Below are 16,943 nucleotides of genomic sequence, written 5' to 3'. Positions count from 1 at the left end.
TATTAGAACATAAGCTAACATTTTAAAGTTATCAATAAACAGGACTTGACATGTTGAAATTAAGGTTATCACAGACTCTCTTTTATTCTTTGGGAGAGAGTCAATCACTGCATTTCAAAAAAAAATCAAAGTATGATATTTAATACATTTAAATACTTGGGGTCAACATACAGGTAGAGATTACTCAATGATATTGTTGATGACACTGATGTGTGCTAAATATATTTCTTCACATATTTATACAATTCGGAAAGTAATCATTGACCTACTTCCTATTTTTTGTTTAGTGAGGCATTTGAGTTATCCACTGTGGTTTTCAATCTTACCTCACATGGATAAGCTATGAAAGATACCTAAAGCTAAAAGAACAGGTTGAGCTTCCAGCTTGAGAAAAATGCTTTATATGAAGTTAAAATATTTTAAAATTTACCATCATTATTCTCCAAAATTCCAAATATAGGATACTTTATTGAAGACATGACATGGAAAACTTCAGATGCCTTTTGGTAAAGAGAGATTATGATATTATTTAAGTGGATTATAGCTGTCATAAATCTATTGTTTTAGAAACTGAACAACCTTATCAACACATCCCCTCCCCAAGAAAAAAGTTAGAAAAACCTTTGGGGAGAATCTTATGGGGCATGAATTAAATAATAAAATAAATCTCTTGTTCAGAGAACACAGTGATTAGGATAAATTATGTATTTTTTCAGTCTGACTCATCAATTTATTTAAGTATATCTATATAGACCAAAAAATATGTAATGTAAAGTACTTAAACCTGATTATATAAAACGAGTAGGCTACATAAAACAAGTAACACACATAGAAGTAAAAAAAAAAAGAGAGAGAGAGATTTTTATGAAACAATAACAAAATTTTGACAAGATTGTTCTAAAAACCAAAGCATGAATATATGCAATTTGCATTGGAAAATTGGTACCATCACTCAGGGCTGGCTGACAGTAAGTTTTTGTATGTATGCATGTATGTATTTTGTAAATCTCATGTTGTTTTTCATTTTTCCAATCTCTGTTTTGTCTTGTGGGTAATGGTCTTTGTTATGTAAGGTTATAAGTGATGTTAATGAGAATACCTAACAGAAATACAGAAAGTATCAACCTTGTCATTACTAGGGCACAAGATTAAAGTGCATTCTTAGCAAAACACAATAGGGAAATCAGAAGAAGTGATTTAGTATGTTCAAGCAGGAAATTAGCTGCTTAAATGCATTTTGCAATTTACTGTTTCTAAGTGAGAAAGTGAAGCTTGAGCGTTTCCACAGGCATCGGGTTCTCTTTTAACTCTCCAAAATTTATGTACATTTCTGATAATATTCCAAGTAAGGAGGGCTAGCAACTCAAGTTCAAACTAATACTGAAGAGAAAATTTAAAGGTCAATATTCAGTAGTATTTTTGTTGAAATACTATCAGTAGAAAATCTGTTTATTAAACTCCTCTAGTACATAGCTACGTTACCTATAAACACTTTATTTCTACCTAAAGATGAGATTTCATTTCACCTTCTATCTGAAAGGGTAAGGATTCTCCTCCCTGATAAATGAATGTAATTAAAGTGAATATATTTTTTAAAAAACGACATCAGCTTTCTATCTTTTCATTTGATGAAGCCTCCTTTTTTAAAATAAATAGTAACTCTAGACATTTTAAGCACGTTTTCTCCCTATGTTAATGCATGCATTATGCTTCTTATTGTAAGTCTGAAAATGTCTCAATGAGTCTTCCTTGTCAGCTGGCTAGTAAAAATAGAGCATGATTTTCTTCCACCTTGTTGTTCTACTTTACGATGCTTTTAGAGTCAGACCATATCAGAAGTTGGAAGAGTACACAGGTGAGTGGGAAACAAGGATTGCATAAACAAGAATAAACATGTTTTGAAACTAATCAAGAACTTTAGAAATCGGTCATGTGCATTCCAAAGGAGGTGCAAGAAAGCTTACATGTCCCAGCAGGAACACGAGGGTGCTTGCTTAAGGGTTTCAGAGCAGAGAGGTACAGAACTTGAGGCTGGGTAAACAAGAATTCATAGGCTTGGGGACATGTTCCCAAAATAGAGTTTATCAGTGAAGACCAAGAAAATAGGAGAAGTTCACTGCTAGGGGCCCTTAAAAGCCAAGAGAGAGAAATTGTCCACACTGACCAAAGTGGGAATGCCTGAGTTTCCATGGGATACAGTTCTAAAAGGGGTCAAAATGGCTCAGAAAAGCGACTTTGCAGGAGGGAATGTATTATATGAGACCAGACCACTCAATGGAGGATTCTATTCTGTAAGAATGCCCAGAGGGCACATCATTTACCAAAGTCATCAGGAATACCACTGGTGAAAGGGGTACTGGTACCATTCTGTACTGTAGAGATTTTCTTCTGTAGGTTAGTGCTGATGGTAAGGAAGATGATCAGTCTTTGGCTTTATAGCAATAGAAAATGCCAAAGCAATAGTGGGGAGTTGGGAGTTGTTAACTTCCAAAAGCCAATGGATCACAGTTACTGTAGTGACCTTTTTATCAGAAAGATAAGCAAGGGTCTCCACCTCCAGGAAGTTAAGGAGGTGGTTAGTAAAACATAGTGTCTTGGAAAGCAAAAGAGTTGGGCAGAAAATGGATTTGAATGCAGGTAGCTTTTTCTTTTCTTTTTATAACACTTTTCTTTTATATCATTTGTCTCGTACTTGTATATCTTCCTTTTCCTCTCCTTCGATGTATATTTATTCTCACACTATAAACCTCTCCAAGATTATATTTGACATGTATGTGTGTATGTTATATACACAGCCTTATCGGTATTCTCCACCGAACTGAGAAGTCTAAGGTGTAAAACAAAATCCCCATCGTCCATTTTTCTCTTTATAAAGCCTAGCCTTCATTGTTTGGTGTGTATCTCCCCCTTTGGGGGCACTCAATAACCTTTTCAGCCTTTATGCGTTCACTCAAATGATGTTTCTTGACATGCTAGTTTCTGATGTTTCTATCACATGCTAGTTTTACCGGAGACACAAAATGAGCAAAACAAAATTTGTTCCCATTTGGCACTTATATTCTCAGAAAGAGAGAGAGACAGTAGAGAAACAATCACATGTAGTACCAGGTTTTCATCTCAGTCTGCAGAGGCTGAAAAAGATTACTAAGGGATAGTCGTATTTGTAATTTTCACTAATGATGAAATGTAAGATTCCATCATTTTTGAGTACAGGAAGCATTTGAGGAATATAATTCTTCTCTTTGAACAAGGACCCGGTCCTCTGCTTATGTATTACCCCCAAACCTTGTATCAACATCTTGAACCTTTTCATATCAATTCTAAAGATGATAAAAACAGAAATGATTGAAACTTCTTTTTGATCCTTATATCTGAGCACCCACCACAAAACCAGAGTTTCCTCCAAACACATACGTTTTAATATTTCTATGAGATGTTTTATAGACAAACATGCAAATAAGTCCGCTGGACATCCAAGCTCAGGTCTCCTGTTTTGAATTGTGTGAAGCGTGTAAACACTGCCGGGGGAAAGGGGCTGTCATTGCCAGTAAAGGCTGATGTTAGAGGCTGTTTTGTTCAGATGGTAGCAAGGTAGTATTCGCTGCCACTTTTATGATAATAGGTAAGAATCTGACATACTGTTAAATTCTGTCATCATACTAGTTTAAGCAAAGCCTAGTTTTTCACACACAGCCTAGTTTAGGCAAAGCCAATGTCACACTGATCTTCTAGTTCAGAGATATATTGTCTCCAAAATAATAGGTATAACCTGGGATGCTTCTTTCTTCCTCTCTTCAACACCAGACAGCATCTGGTCTGTTTTTCTCTTGCTATTTGAACAACGGTGATTCTACCCTGAACAGATACCTGAGTCTTCATTGACATTTGCTGCTGTTCTGAAGAAGATATTTGGCAGCAATTTGAAAAATTACAGTGGGGTTATTTAGAAGACCTCACGTCCCGTGACATTTTTTGGTCATGCTGCCTTTTCCTGGCAGCTATGTAGAAGCACTGATATGACAGCATGCCACATAACCTATGTGCCCTGAGATTAATTAGCCTGCCTGGCCCTCACGCTAGCATCTGTAAAACAAGCCACACAGAAAAGAAATGGCAAAACCATACTAATCATATAAATTATGGAACATTCCATTTTGGTAGAATTTCCTTTCAAGAGATACATCTCAGACTGTGGTTTATTTCATTTTTGTTTGGAAAACAAGGTTGTAATCCCCAAAAGATGATAAACACATATTGGAATTTGAGAGAAATGGAATATGAGAGAGGAATATGAGAGAAAAATAACATGTTGGTTGGAAAGCATTATTGTTAAATCACTGGGAACACAAGAGTGCTGAGGAGTCAAAGTTGCTTTAAAGGTGTATTTCAAATTGGGTCACAGGCATGTTGCTACAGTCATTTGCAGCCAAATCTATGCTCAGTGGTGGGAAAGCAAAAGAACATAACGCTGGACTCAAATCCTTCCCTTAAATACTAGATGCTGGTAGCTGGGGCCAGATTGCTTATGCTCTAACTTAAAAATCAATAAAACTCTTAGTGGTTTATTTACTCCCATATAAGGGCTTAAAAACAAAGAGGCCAAATTTGAGTGTCCAAGATAAGAAATATGGCTATGTTTAAATAGCTCTGGACTTCAAGAGATCTGATTAGAGGCAAGAACAAGACTGCTGGTAAGCAAATAATAGAAAAGGAAAAAAATGACTTCCACGTTGTTTTTCTGATTGGTCTTATACTGAGAGAGCAGATTTTCAGCTAACACTATCTCTGCTGTCATCCTAGTAATGCATGATATGAGCTACATCTCTCTGGTTATCCCTGGATGCTTGGCTCCTAAAAATATATTAATGTCATCAACAACAAAGGCAAGAACAAATGGGAGAAATAAAACTCTATCAACACAATCACTATAGTGGGGACCACAAACCAGGACAAAGAAGACATTGCTCCTCTTTGCAAAGCCTTCCCCTGCTTTGTCTGATAGGATCCGTCTCCTGCATATTAAACACACCTGGAATCCCAGTGAATGCTCTGCAAAGAGTTCAGCAGAAATCATTGATTACTGTGCCACTGTTGTGTGAGCTACAATTTTTTTTTCCTGCATAAAGTCCTAGAAAATCTCAGCTATGCGTGGATCCTTTGCACCGATTTTGATTTTGTTAGTTTTCTCTGAGCAATTAAAATCTTGGGAAACATTTCTTCGTAGTACAATGGAATAGGGACACGATTAGTAGATTTCCCCACTTCTGTGAATTAAAATTCACCCTAGAGCATTTCAATAAGAAATTATAATACTAAATGTTCAAAAAGGAACCAAAAATATTAGCAATGAAACAAAGAGTTGCTAGCATATATTTATCTCTTCTGAAGCCTGAAATGGCAGTAAATAGCATAATGACACACAAGAAGAGTCTGGAAATATTCCGAGTACTCCAGCAATGTGCAGTACTCACTTCTTGCCTACACGAGTACATGATTCTAGTGATGCTTCCCTCTTCCTTCTGCATGTTTTATTTTTCCTTCTCTACTGGTTTAGTCCCATCCACAAATGCTTTCATTTCAAAGCGGCTTCTGACTTGACCTTTGCTTCAAGTCCCTGCCCATTCTTCTGTTGTACATCTCATTGAGACTGTTACCTATAGTCTCTGCGTGTAATGCCTCCTGTATTTCTCATTAACCGCCTCTAATCAGATTTTCACTCCACGGTAACGCTATAACTCTTTTGTCAAAATAACCAGTCAGCCTCCATGTTACTTAATCCAATATCAGGGATGCCTGGGTGGCTTAGTCTGTTAAGAATATGCCTTCGGCTCAGGTAATGATACCAGAGTCCTGGAATCGAGCCCTGAGTCAGGCTCCCTGCTGAGCAGGGAGTCTGCTTTTCCATTTTCCTCTCCCTCTCCCCTGGCTTGTGCACTCTCACTCTCTCTCTCTCTCTCTCTCTCTCACACACACACACAAATAAATAAATACAAATCTAAAAAAAAAAAAATTCAATTTCAAATCTAAGCCATAATCTTAATGTGGGATTTAGGGAATATTCAGAAGCTGGTTTTGAGAGCCAAGAGACAATTGCTCTTTGGTCACTGTGCATGTTGTTCTCTGATCTTTAACCTTCATGAAAGTTAATGAACTTGTGCTTTATGAGTTTGATTATCAAACGGAACCCAAGACCACGACCGGTATTTAATCCTAGTAGATCTTACACACTGACATCGTGAAGAGGAAGGATTGACTTTTCAGACCTACAACTCAATATGACAAGTGTACTTGACGGTTTGGCAAGGACAAGGGAAGAAAGAGCTCATTTCAACGCCAGGACAGCTGCTGACCCACTCTCAGTAAAAAGCAGCAAAACTTCTGTGGTAGAGGTTTGTTTGCTTGTTTGTTTATTATTTATGAGTGAAAAGTTTTAACTCCTGTTGAGCTGGCAAAATAAATTCGTAAGGAAAGGCTGACTGAGAGGGGGAGACAGAGAAGGACTATAACTGGGTTAGTACTTAATTGATTTTTAGCTGAAGTAGAATTGCCGAAAACACAAGAAAAGAGTCAATCATAGTAGGTAAAAGAGACAATTGAAAAAAAATGTTACTGTACAAGGAAGGTTCTGTTGGGAATTTGAGAAATACCGTAATCAGTTGTGATTTTATTCAGATATGGTCATCAGTCACTAGCCATAAAATCCAGGCATATGACTCAGGAGAGAGGTGACCGCAGAAGCCTGTGAATATAGTTCACAGAAGTGTGACACTTTGAAAATATTAACAACTCCCTGATAAATCTTCATTCTCTCAGATTTGTTAGTTAAATGATTGGGAGGCTTACAATTTCATGGTATACATAATTGAACAGAATGGACTGTTCAGGCTGGGTCCCAACAGAATTAACACATGGAAAATCCTCCAGAATTCAGACATAATTGAATTGACCAATTGGGAATGAATGAAGTCATGAATTGAGCAAGTTTATGCTGAAAATCTTACCACTTGATTGTCTTGCCTTCTTTAAATAATGAAATATCCCCTGAATCCCTTAAAATGTTACATGTAACAAGCAAGATGAGATTCGTTTTATGATGACAAACACCCAGCCAAAATGATGTGCCTCTGGTCCAAACAACAATATACCTTGTGATACAGGCAGTTCCTTCTGCCTGGGCCACCTTATTTCAACCTCATGTTCAGAGGGTGATAAAGAACATAGGAAAAAACCTCTTGCCACCATATCTGCCATGTACTGCTTTAATAATGAGAAGCCATTCCCAAGAGCGAAGAAGGCTAACAGAAAAATGAAAATAATAATAATAATAAAATAATAATGGGGGAAAAAAAAGTGGTTTAGGTGAGTCAACTGTTCAGGTGGTGGATAAAGAACAGGATGAAAATCAGAATGAAACTGGCACTGGTGTTCTTACTGTTGACACCTAATCACCAGATCACAATGCTCATGAATCCCAGCTCAGGTGGCTGCCTCTCTTCAGAGGCACCATAAATCCTTCCCCATTTAACCTAAGTTGGATAAATATAAGTCTCATGATGTTTAAGAAGAATGGAGTGGGGGCACCCTGGTGGCTCAGTGCGTTAATAAGCATGTGACTCTAGATTTTGGCTCTAGTCATGATCTCAGAGTCTTGGGATGAAGCCCTGAGTCAGGCTCCATACTCAGCTTAGAATCTGTTTGGGATTCTCTCTCCCCTTCTTCCACCACTCCTGTCCCCACTGGTGTGCTCTCTCTTTCTGAAATAAATCAATAACATCTTAAAAAAGAAAAAAAGAAGAATGGGGAGCATAAATGGAAACGGTGCGATACATCAATGCAGGACTTCAGTTGCCAGCCTGTGGTTGGATGTCAGATAATGCTCTTCTTTGCTACCTTTAATGGTTATGCCAAAAAGAAACCTTTTTTTAAAAACAGTTTTATTGGGGGCCTGGGTGGCTCAGTGGATAAAGCCTCTGCCTTCGGCTCAGGTCATGGTCTCAGGGTCCTGGGATTGAGCCCCACATTGGGCTCTCTGCTCAGCAGGGAGCTGCTTCCTGCTCTCTCTCTCTGCCTGCCTCTCTGCCTACTTGTGATCTCTGTCAAATAAATAAATAAAATCTTTAAAAAAAACAGTTTTATTGAGATATAATTTACATACTATATAATTTGGTCAAACCTCTCTTTGCAGTCAATATTAAGCAGTACTGAATGTCAAGGTTTATGTCTTAATTGTATTTTGCCTTATGTAAACAAATGTCTCCCCCATTCACCTTTCATTTGGTTAATATATATTTTTACATTCCTTTGATTTTAAAATTTTGAAAATATTTTTGCCTTAAATATATTTATTATATTCTGTATATGATAGGTTTTCTCTTTCATTCCATTCTAATAGTCTCTTCTTTTAAATAGATGATTTTAATATACTGATATTTTATATTTTTCTATGAAAATTTCTTTTACAGTTATTTTTCAATTTGAACTATAAATATCTCTTCCCAATTACAAACTCTTTCAGTTATTTTCCCATCCTTTGATCATAACCAGTACCTTAGTATGTTTTATCTACCAACAGAAAACCACACACAGGGGTGCCTGGGTAGCTCAGTTGATTAAGCGGCTGTCTTCTGCTCAGGTCATGATCCCAGGGTTTTGGGATGGAGCCCTGTGTTGGGCTTCCTGCTCAGCAGGAGGCCTGCTTCTCCCTCTCCCACTCCCCTGGTTTGTATTTCCTCTTTTGCTGTCTCTCTCTCTGTCAAATAAATAAAATATTAAAAAAAAAAAAAAACCACACACATACACAAATGCAAATACACACACACACACACTTTTTATATATATAAATATTATATATTTATATGTATATATAATATATGTATATATATTATATGTGCATACATTATAACATATTATATTACATGTATATATATTATGTTATAGTATAGCATATATTATATTATATACACATATACTATATATATACACACACACTTTTTATGGTTGTCCAATATTTTAGTTTCAATGAAAATATGAAGTTACTATGTAGTAAATATGCACCATTTGCCAATAATTTCTGTTGTCTTTTTTTTTTTTTTCTTTTTTGGTAATTTACCACTATCTTCAAGAAAAGAAAGATTATTTTATGTTTGAATCTGTAGCATTTCAGTATTCAGTTTTAATAAAACAAATAAAACATCTTGGAAATTAACAAACTGAATAGCTTTCCTTTCCTGTGTGTATGTTGACAACTTTTCATCACATTTTTGGAGGTGAACTTATTAGTAGGAAATCCTGAGCTACATTGATGCTATGCTACTGATTGTGTTGTGTCTGTTTTGAGTTGTTTCCCCCCTCCCCAGGTTTGCAGACTCCTACTGAGGTATTCTCAAGGGCAGAGATTTTTTTTCCCTCAGCTGTGCCCAGTCTACTAACAAGCCCCTCAAAAGTGTTCATTTCTGTCACAATGGGTTCTGTCTCTAACATTACTTTTGGGTTCTTAGGATTTCCATTTCTCTGCTCACATGGCCCATATATTCTTGCACCCGATCTGTTCCACTCATTATAATCCTTAGAATATTGATTGCAGTTGTTTTCAATTCCTGGTCTGATAATTCCAATATCCTTACCATGTCTGTTTCTGATGCTTGTTCTCTTCGGATTGTGTTCTTTGCCCTTTTGGTATGTTTCATTTTTTTCTTGATGGCCAGACAGGATGTACTGGGCAAGTGAAACAACTATTAATAGACCTTTGGTGTTGCAGGAGATGCAGGTATGAGGTATGAGGAAAGGGAAGCATTCTATAGTCCTATGATTAAGCCTCATGAAACTTAGTTTTTTAGTTCATGTATGTCTCTTTTGAACTATGAATTTCATAATCATTTCTCAGTTTTTGTTGTTATGTTTGTTTTTTTCCTTTCCCTTAGGTGGCACAAGATGGCTAGAAGGGTCTATACTTGGCTATTTCCCTGCTTTCCTGTGGGAAATTAGACTGGCTGGACTTGCTTATTTTTTTTTCAGCAGGTCAGCTGTATCTTGTAACACCCAACAGGTAAGACTCTGGTTAAATCGTTTCCCTTGAGGGCAGGCTTTGTTAAGGAGACAGCACTTTGCTCTGGTTAGTTCCTTTACACACACACACACACACACACACACACTCATATGCTTTCTATCATTGTTTTTATCACTGTGGAAAATTTCAAAGATTCACTAAAGTAGAAGGAATAGTATAATAAGCTCCAAAATACTGAGCACTTCACCCTCAGTAATTATCAACATTTGCCAACTTCAAATACTCCCCTCCCCCTGCTTGAAACACAAGTGGGGGAAATTTTCTCCATTACTTATTGAGGGAACCTGGTCAGGCTCCTGGAGAGAAATCTTGTGGGGGCCATTTTCTGACTCTTCTGCCCAGGAGTTTTTAATTCTCAGAGTTGTTTGTGTCGAGCCTCTAGGAGCTCAGCAATTACTCTTGGGGTTTTCCTACCCCCATTCTTCTTCAGTGGTGGCGTCTGCTAGAGTCTCCACTGCGGTAAGTCTTAACTCCCGTGTTTTCCTGTGTTTGTTTCTCCAGTGTTGGGGGCGATTGGTTTGTTTTCCCTGTGTCTTGTCTTCTCTTAGAGATCCATGAAGAGTTACTCATTCTTCAGTCTGCTTAGTGTCTTTATTTATTATAATTTAGCAAGAATTTCCAAGTCCCTTATATGTGGACTTGGTACTGGAAATCATGTTTTTTTAAAAATTAATAGATTCTATTTTAGACTAGTTTTGGGTTATAGAAAAATGAAGCAGAAACTGCGATTTGCAGTATATCCTCTTCCTCCACATATAGTTCCCTTAATATTTAGTTTCCCATGTTAGTAATTTCCTGAATTAGTGTGATAACATTTATTAAAATTGAATCATTACTGATACACTATCCTTTTCTAAGGTACATAGTTTATGTTACAGTTCACTCTTTGTGTTGTAAATGCTGCAAGTTTTGATAAACGCATAGTATCATGTATATATTTCATTACTATGTGCTACAGAATATTTTCACTGCCCTGTAATTTCCTGTGCTCTATCTACTTATCCTTCACTCTTACCCTTAATGCCCAGCAACCACTTACTTTTTACTATCTCCATATATTTGTCTTTTAAGAATTACATTTAGTTGGAATGATACAAGATGTAGTTTTTCTGGACAGGCTTCTTGGAAATAAATATGGGTTCTTCCTGTTTTTTCAAAACTTGATAGTTTGTTTCTTTTTATTGCTGAATATTCTATTGTTAAGATGTACCAATTTATCTGTTAACCTATTGTATGACATTTTGGTTCCCATATTTTACAATTATGAATGAAGTGATACAACCTTTATGTGCACTTTTTGTGTGAACATAAGTTTTCAATTCCTTTGAGTAAATACTTTCAAGGGTAACTGACGGATCATGTGATACGACTGTGATGAAATTTGCAGCTTTGATGAACTTTGCGACACATTTCCAAACTGTACTAGAAATGTTAAGTTGTTAGACCATTTTCTTTCCCGCAAGCAATGAATGAGAGTTTCTGTTGCTCCACATTCTCATCAGTATTTGGTGTTGTCAGTGTTTTGGGTTTTAATCATTCTAGATGCACAGAGGTGTCTTGTTTTAATTTGCAATTCCCTAATGACATAAGATACTGAGCAGCTTCTCATGTGCTTTTATTTGCCCTTTATTTTTTCTTTCTTCTCAACTTGCATACTTTTTATATACTTTTTTTCTTAGTACATTAGCTAGAACTTGCAGTACAGTGCCCAGTAAGAGTAGTGAAAGAAGATAGCCTTGTCTTGTTGATGATCTTAGGGGGAAAGTTAAATAAGACATTAGTTTTATTTTAAATCAACTGGATTACTTTCCCCTCTATTTCTAGTCAGAAGGTTTTTGTGGGTTTTTTAAATCATTAATAGTATTGCATTTTCCAAATAATTCTTGTGTATCAATAAAATTTTTCATGTTTAACATATGATGGATTAGGTTTAAAATGTTGATACAGCCTTATACACCTGGAATCCATTCAACATTTTTATGGTATATAATTATTTATATACAGGGTTGAATTTTATTTAGTAATGTTTTGTTGTAGGTTTTAGTATCTGTTTTTATGAAACATCTTGGTTTGTAGTTTTTGTTTTTGTTTTTGTTTTTGTTTTTTCAGGCTGCCATCCAGTTTTGTTATTTGAGTAATACTGACCTCATAGAATAAGTTAGGAAGTGTTTGCTAGCTATTATTTGGGTAGATTATAGAGAACTGGTATCATTATTATTGAAACGTTTGTCAGAATTCACTAGTGAAACCACCTGCAACAGGCAATTTCATTTTAGAAGGTTGTTAATCACTGAGTTGGTTGTTTTAATAGATATCTGCTCAGATTATACATCTTGTGTGAGTTTCTTTAGATAATGACTTTGAGGGAATGTTCTATTTCAAGTTACCAAATTTGTGGGCATAGAGTTGTTAATAATATTCATTTACTAATGTTGCAATGTTCATGGGATCAGTAGTGATGGACACTCTTCAACTTCTGATATTTGTAATTTGCGTCTTCTCTTGTAATTTTTTTCCCCCTTTGGTAACCTGACGAGAGGCTTATAAATTTTACTGTTAAAGAAGACTGAAAAAGTAGTGGTCTGTAGTTTGGTTTGACAAAACTAAAACTGTTATCCTGGTTAAAGCAGGAGGTAGAAAATAAACCTAGTGAAGTTGCTTTGGGAGAACAAGTTTGAGACAGAATGTTAATACTGCAAGATATATGTTACTAATTTCACTAATTGATGACTATAAGAAGTTGAATTCAAAAAGGAGTCGAACTGTTGGTAATCAGGGACTCATTGAAAGAAACAAAATACAGATTTTCTAGAACAATCAGCATGAAAGGTTGTGACTGTTTCTTAATAAAATCATAATAGATTAGTTTGAGAAGGGCAATAAATAACATTTTGCTACTTACAGTGCTATCTTGGGCAAGGAGAACATAAAAGGAAGCATGTTTATAAAATTAATTGCTAATATACATGCATTAATTTAGTTCTTAGGGAATATTTTCATACGGTCATCCCATTTCAAATTTCCTATAAACTGGTCAAATTAACAGAGCCTAGAAGAATTGAACCAACTATCTGAGCTACAACCATCTGGCAGACTTCACATAACATGAATTAAAAATAAATGTTATTTTGGGGGCACCTGGGTGGCTCAGTGTCTTAAGCCGCTGCCTTCGGCTCAGGTCATGATCTCAGAGTCCTGGGATCGAGTCCCGCATCAGGCTCTCTGCTCATCAGGGAGCCTGCTTCCCTTCCTCTCTCTCTCTCTGCCTGCCTCTCTGCCTACTTGTGATCTCTCTCTGTCAAATAAATAAATAAAATCTTTTAAAAAAAAAGTTATTTTTGTAATTCGTGGAGAATTTGGTTGGGTTTTGCAGCAGAAAATAAACTGTGTAGTACAGAATGAGGGACAGAGAACCATTAAAACCATTATTTCTCTACAAGAATTCTAACCTTCCCAGTATTTTATGTATATTGTACATTTTCTGTCATTAGAAAGTGCTATCACACTGGGGACATCTGATCTGCATAATGTTGTGAGTTAGACCACATTTCTAGACTCAAAATTTTAGAGTGTAGAAAACTGAGGTTTACAGAGGTAATTTTCTAGTTACTTGGAACAATGAGGAAAGACCTAGGTCTTCTGATAATACAGCTAGTATTTTTTATTATACTAGTTTTGAAATGTATTATGCATTAACTATGTAATTTTACCTGCTTTATACTTACATTAGTCACTTAAATAGCAATACAAGAAATTAAAACATTCTTCAAAGAAATACAGTTATTATTAACTTCTTCATTGGTTTGAGAAGACCATAAATCATTCAGAAACCAGACTATATGTGGTCATAAAAAGCACATAGATCACCTTGATTTTTAGAAAATATCACTGCATCTGGCTTCCTGATTTGTATCGTAAGTGACATTTAAGATACAAAAGAAATACTACCGTTTCCTTCTGCTCTGCACCACACATTCTGACACTTGATTTTATTTTCATTTGTTTTCACCTCCAGGATTTACATATCCACTGATGTCCTTACATAGACATCATAGATTGCAGTCTTTTTGAGGACAAAACTTTTTTTTTTCTTTCAAGACCTTCACCATGACTTTAAGAACAAATGGTAGATATTTGAAATTTTTAATTCATTAAGTGACCAAATAAACTTAACTTACACTTTTCTTACCAAAATTTTTGGCTAATTTTGTTAAAATGGTACTAATCTATGGAGAGGCTAAACTTAATTTATATTTATATAATTTATATTAATATACTTATATTAATATATGTTAATATAAATAATTAATTTATATTAATTTATATTTATTTCTACGTACGAGAATTTTCTTCTGATTAAGGAGAAGTAAATGAATAGCGCTTCTTGTGTTCTATGTTGACTTTTTTGGATATTACATATTACTATAATACATATGTATCTATCAGACAAAAATAAAAATACAGTTCTCGCCTCAGAGTTCTTAGATTATAGAATGCTTTTAGTAAACTTTGGTACATGGACAGTTGGTATTATTAATAAAAACTTTTAAAGGAAATTATAAAATTCATTGATTCTCTGAAAAGGAAATAATTTCACTCTGCTTTATATTCATGAAATTTAATTTCACGGTCATCCAAAAAGTTCAAAACTGTCAGTGAAAAAATGTCTTCAGCCTAATTAATGTCAAATTTTGGAAATGTGCAGTCTATGCTTTGAGTACTGATATTTCTGGTTAAGAATAACAAAATTAAGGTTTGGTAGAATTTAAGAGGCAATGTATTGCCTGTTTCAAAAAATGTTGATCCAGGGCACCTGGGTGGCTCAGTGGGTTAAGCCGCTGCCCTCAGCTCAGGTCATGATCTCAGGGTCCTGGGATCGAGTCCCACATCGGACTCTCTGCTCAGCAGGGAGCCTGCTTCCCTCTTTCTCTCTCTGCCTGCCTCTCTACCTACTTGTGATCTCTCTCTGTCAAATAAATAAATAAAATCTTTAAAAAAAAAAATGTTGATCCATACCTCAAAGTTTAAGTAAATCTTCACTGCTGCACCATTGCTACTTAAATCCATTTACAAGTTACTATACCATTGCTCCATTCTAAGAGGAGGTAATTTGTATTCCCTATAATCCAAAATGTAATTGTTCACCTGAAGACTGAGTAACCCCTGAGGGTTTACTCCATGCAATCTCAAAATGATCATGCTTTCTCAGTAAGGAGCATGCTTTCAACAGAAGAAATAGACATTTATACAGATATTCAAGTAAATTTTTTCCAAATTTTTCTTCAGCATGCATAATGGACTCATGTGTATATAAGTAGATTGTCACATAAAAGGTGACAATCATGTTTTATTGTTTTAACTATTGAAATATTTCACTGTGCTGGACAAATTGTTTTGTTTGTTTGTTTGTTTTGTGTAATTGACTACTACAAACTGTTTTTCAGAGTCTTGTTTTGTTTTAAACACAATGATGTCCAAATCTTCCTGTGTTTTGGCTTTTCTAGTTGGTCCATGTTTTTACCTTTGATCCTATGAGTCTTGTTCTGCTCTCTCTAGAATTTAGGGCTGACTACTTTATCTTTAAAACTAAATTAAATTCAAAACTCCTAAATTGTGCTAGGAACTGTATTCAGCTCTGAGGTGGAGTAGGATAACAGTGCCCTATGAGTTTCCCTTGGGAGTGGACAAAGAATATGAAAGGAGACATGGAAACAAATAATTATTATAAGTTAAAGATGTAACAGTTAGGAAAATACTTGCTTTATGTGACTAAAAGATGACAGTGCTACTAACTCTATATAAGAAAGGTTTCATGTTTATGTGCTACCAATTACCATCTGATTGTCTTATATAAAGCTGTAATTTATAAATCTATATAAAATCCCAAACTTAATTTCATTATGAGTTAAATTGTTTCCTTATTTTCTCCAAGTATTACAGTTTTAAATATATTATTTAACCCACTGAGATTTCTTAAGTGATTCTTAAGAGTACAACATACTTTATTTAATAAATGGGTCAAGAACTATTTTTATGGTTCTCTTTGAAGCCAAGACTGTGAAATCACCTCTCTTCAGTGATTCTGAAAGTTCTGAGAAAGCATTACAGATGAATTAGAAACCCCACATACGTACCATAGTTTCCTGAGGTAGAGAGTGTGCACTGAAAATGGAGATCAGCTGCTACAGTTAATTTTGGAAAACCTCAAATAATATTTATATTGACAAGAGTTTGAGGTGTGTGTGTGTGTATTTTTCTATATATATGGAAAACCATAAGAATAAGAGCTTTAAATTATTGTTCCTTACATGGTTTATTGTGATGGCTGTTATTTGGTCTTTGTAATATCGTATTTTCAAAATACCATTCTGATTGGTATTTTCTTAGCTATTAAAATATTATTTTGAGGTATAATTTGACTTTAGGAAAATTGACTTACTGAACTAGCTGTATGGTCTTCGATACACTGTTTAATTTCCCTGGTAAGACTGAAACCTTTTGTTCTTGATCATGGGTAAGGTGGTCTTTATTTCAGCATTAATTATGGTATCAGGTATAGGTTTTGGTTTCAATTTTGGTTTTGAAATTTAATTTATGAGGTTGAGAAAGTTTACTAGTATTCTTATTTCACTGAGCAATTTTATCATGAACGTATGTTGTATTTTGTCAAGCACATTCGCCACATCTTTTGCAGTTAGCATATAATATTTCATCCTCTAATTTTAATGGAATAAATGAAATATGTAGAAAGGATTTTTTTTTAATGTTGACGACCTTGACTTACTATGAGATTATTTTGTTCAACTGGCTTTTTAAAGTATTTTGTTGTTGTTTTGTTTGTTTTGTTTTTAAGTAATCTCAATACCCAGTGTGGGAT

The 16,943-nt window shown here is 35.2% G+C and overlaps 1 long non-coding RNA gene across 1 annotated transcript in view; it reads left to right on the top strand.

The window, feature by feature from the left end:
* The first annotated feature begins 1,808 nt into the window (after positions 1-1,808).
* The window catches only part of LOC116569319, a 208,568-nt gene continuing 193,433 nt past the window's right edge, over positions 1,809-16,943 (top strand). Inside the window, exons 1-2 of the long non-coding RNA XR_004276978.1 lie at positions 1,809-1,855; positions 9,921-10,045. This is a non-coding gene — a long non-coding RNA (uncharacterized LOC116569319). The remainder of the gene's footprint in view (positions 1,856-9,920; positions 10,046-16,943) is intronic.

This window comes from Mustela erminea, chromosome 11 (assembly GCF_009829155.1).
Source record: "Mustela erminea isolate mMusErm1 chromosome 11, mMusErm1.Pri, whole genome shotgun sequence".
Classification (NCBI taxonomy): Eukaryota; Metazoa; Chordata; class Mammalia; order Carnivora; family Mustelidae; genus Mustela; species Mustela erminea.
Note: the sequence above shows the minus strand (reverse complement) of the source record. Positions and strands in the feature narration are given on the sequence as shown.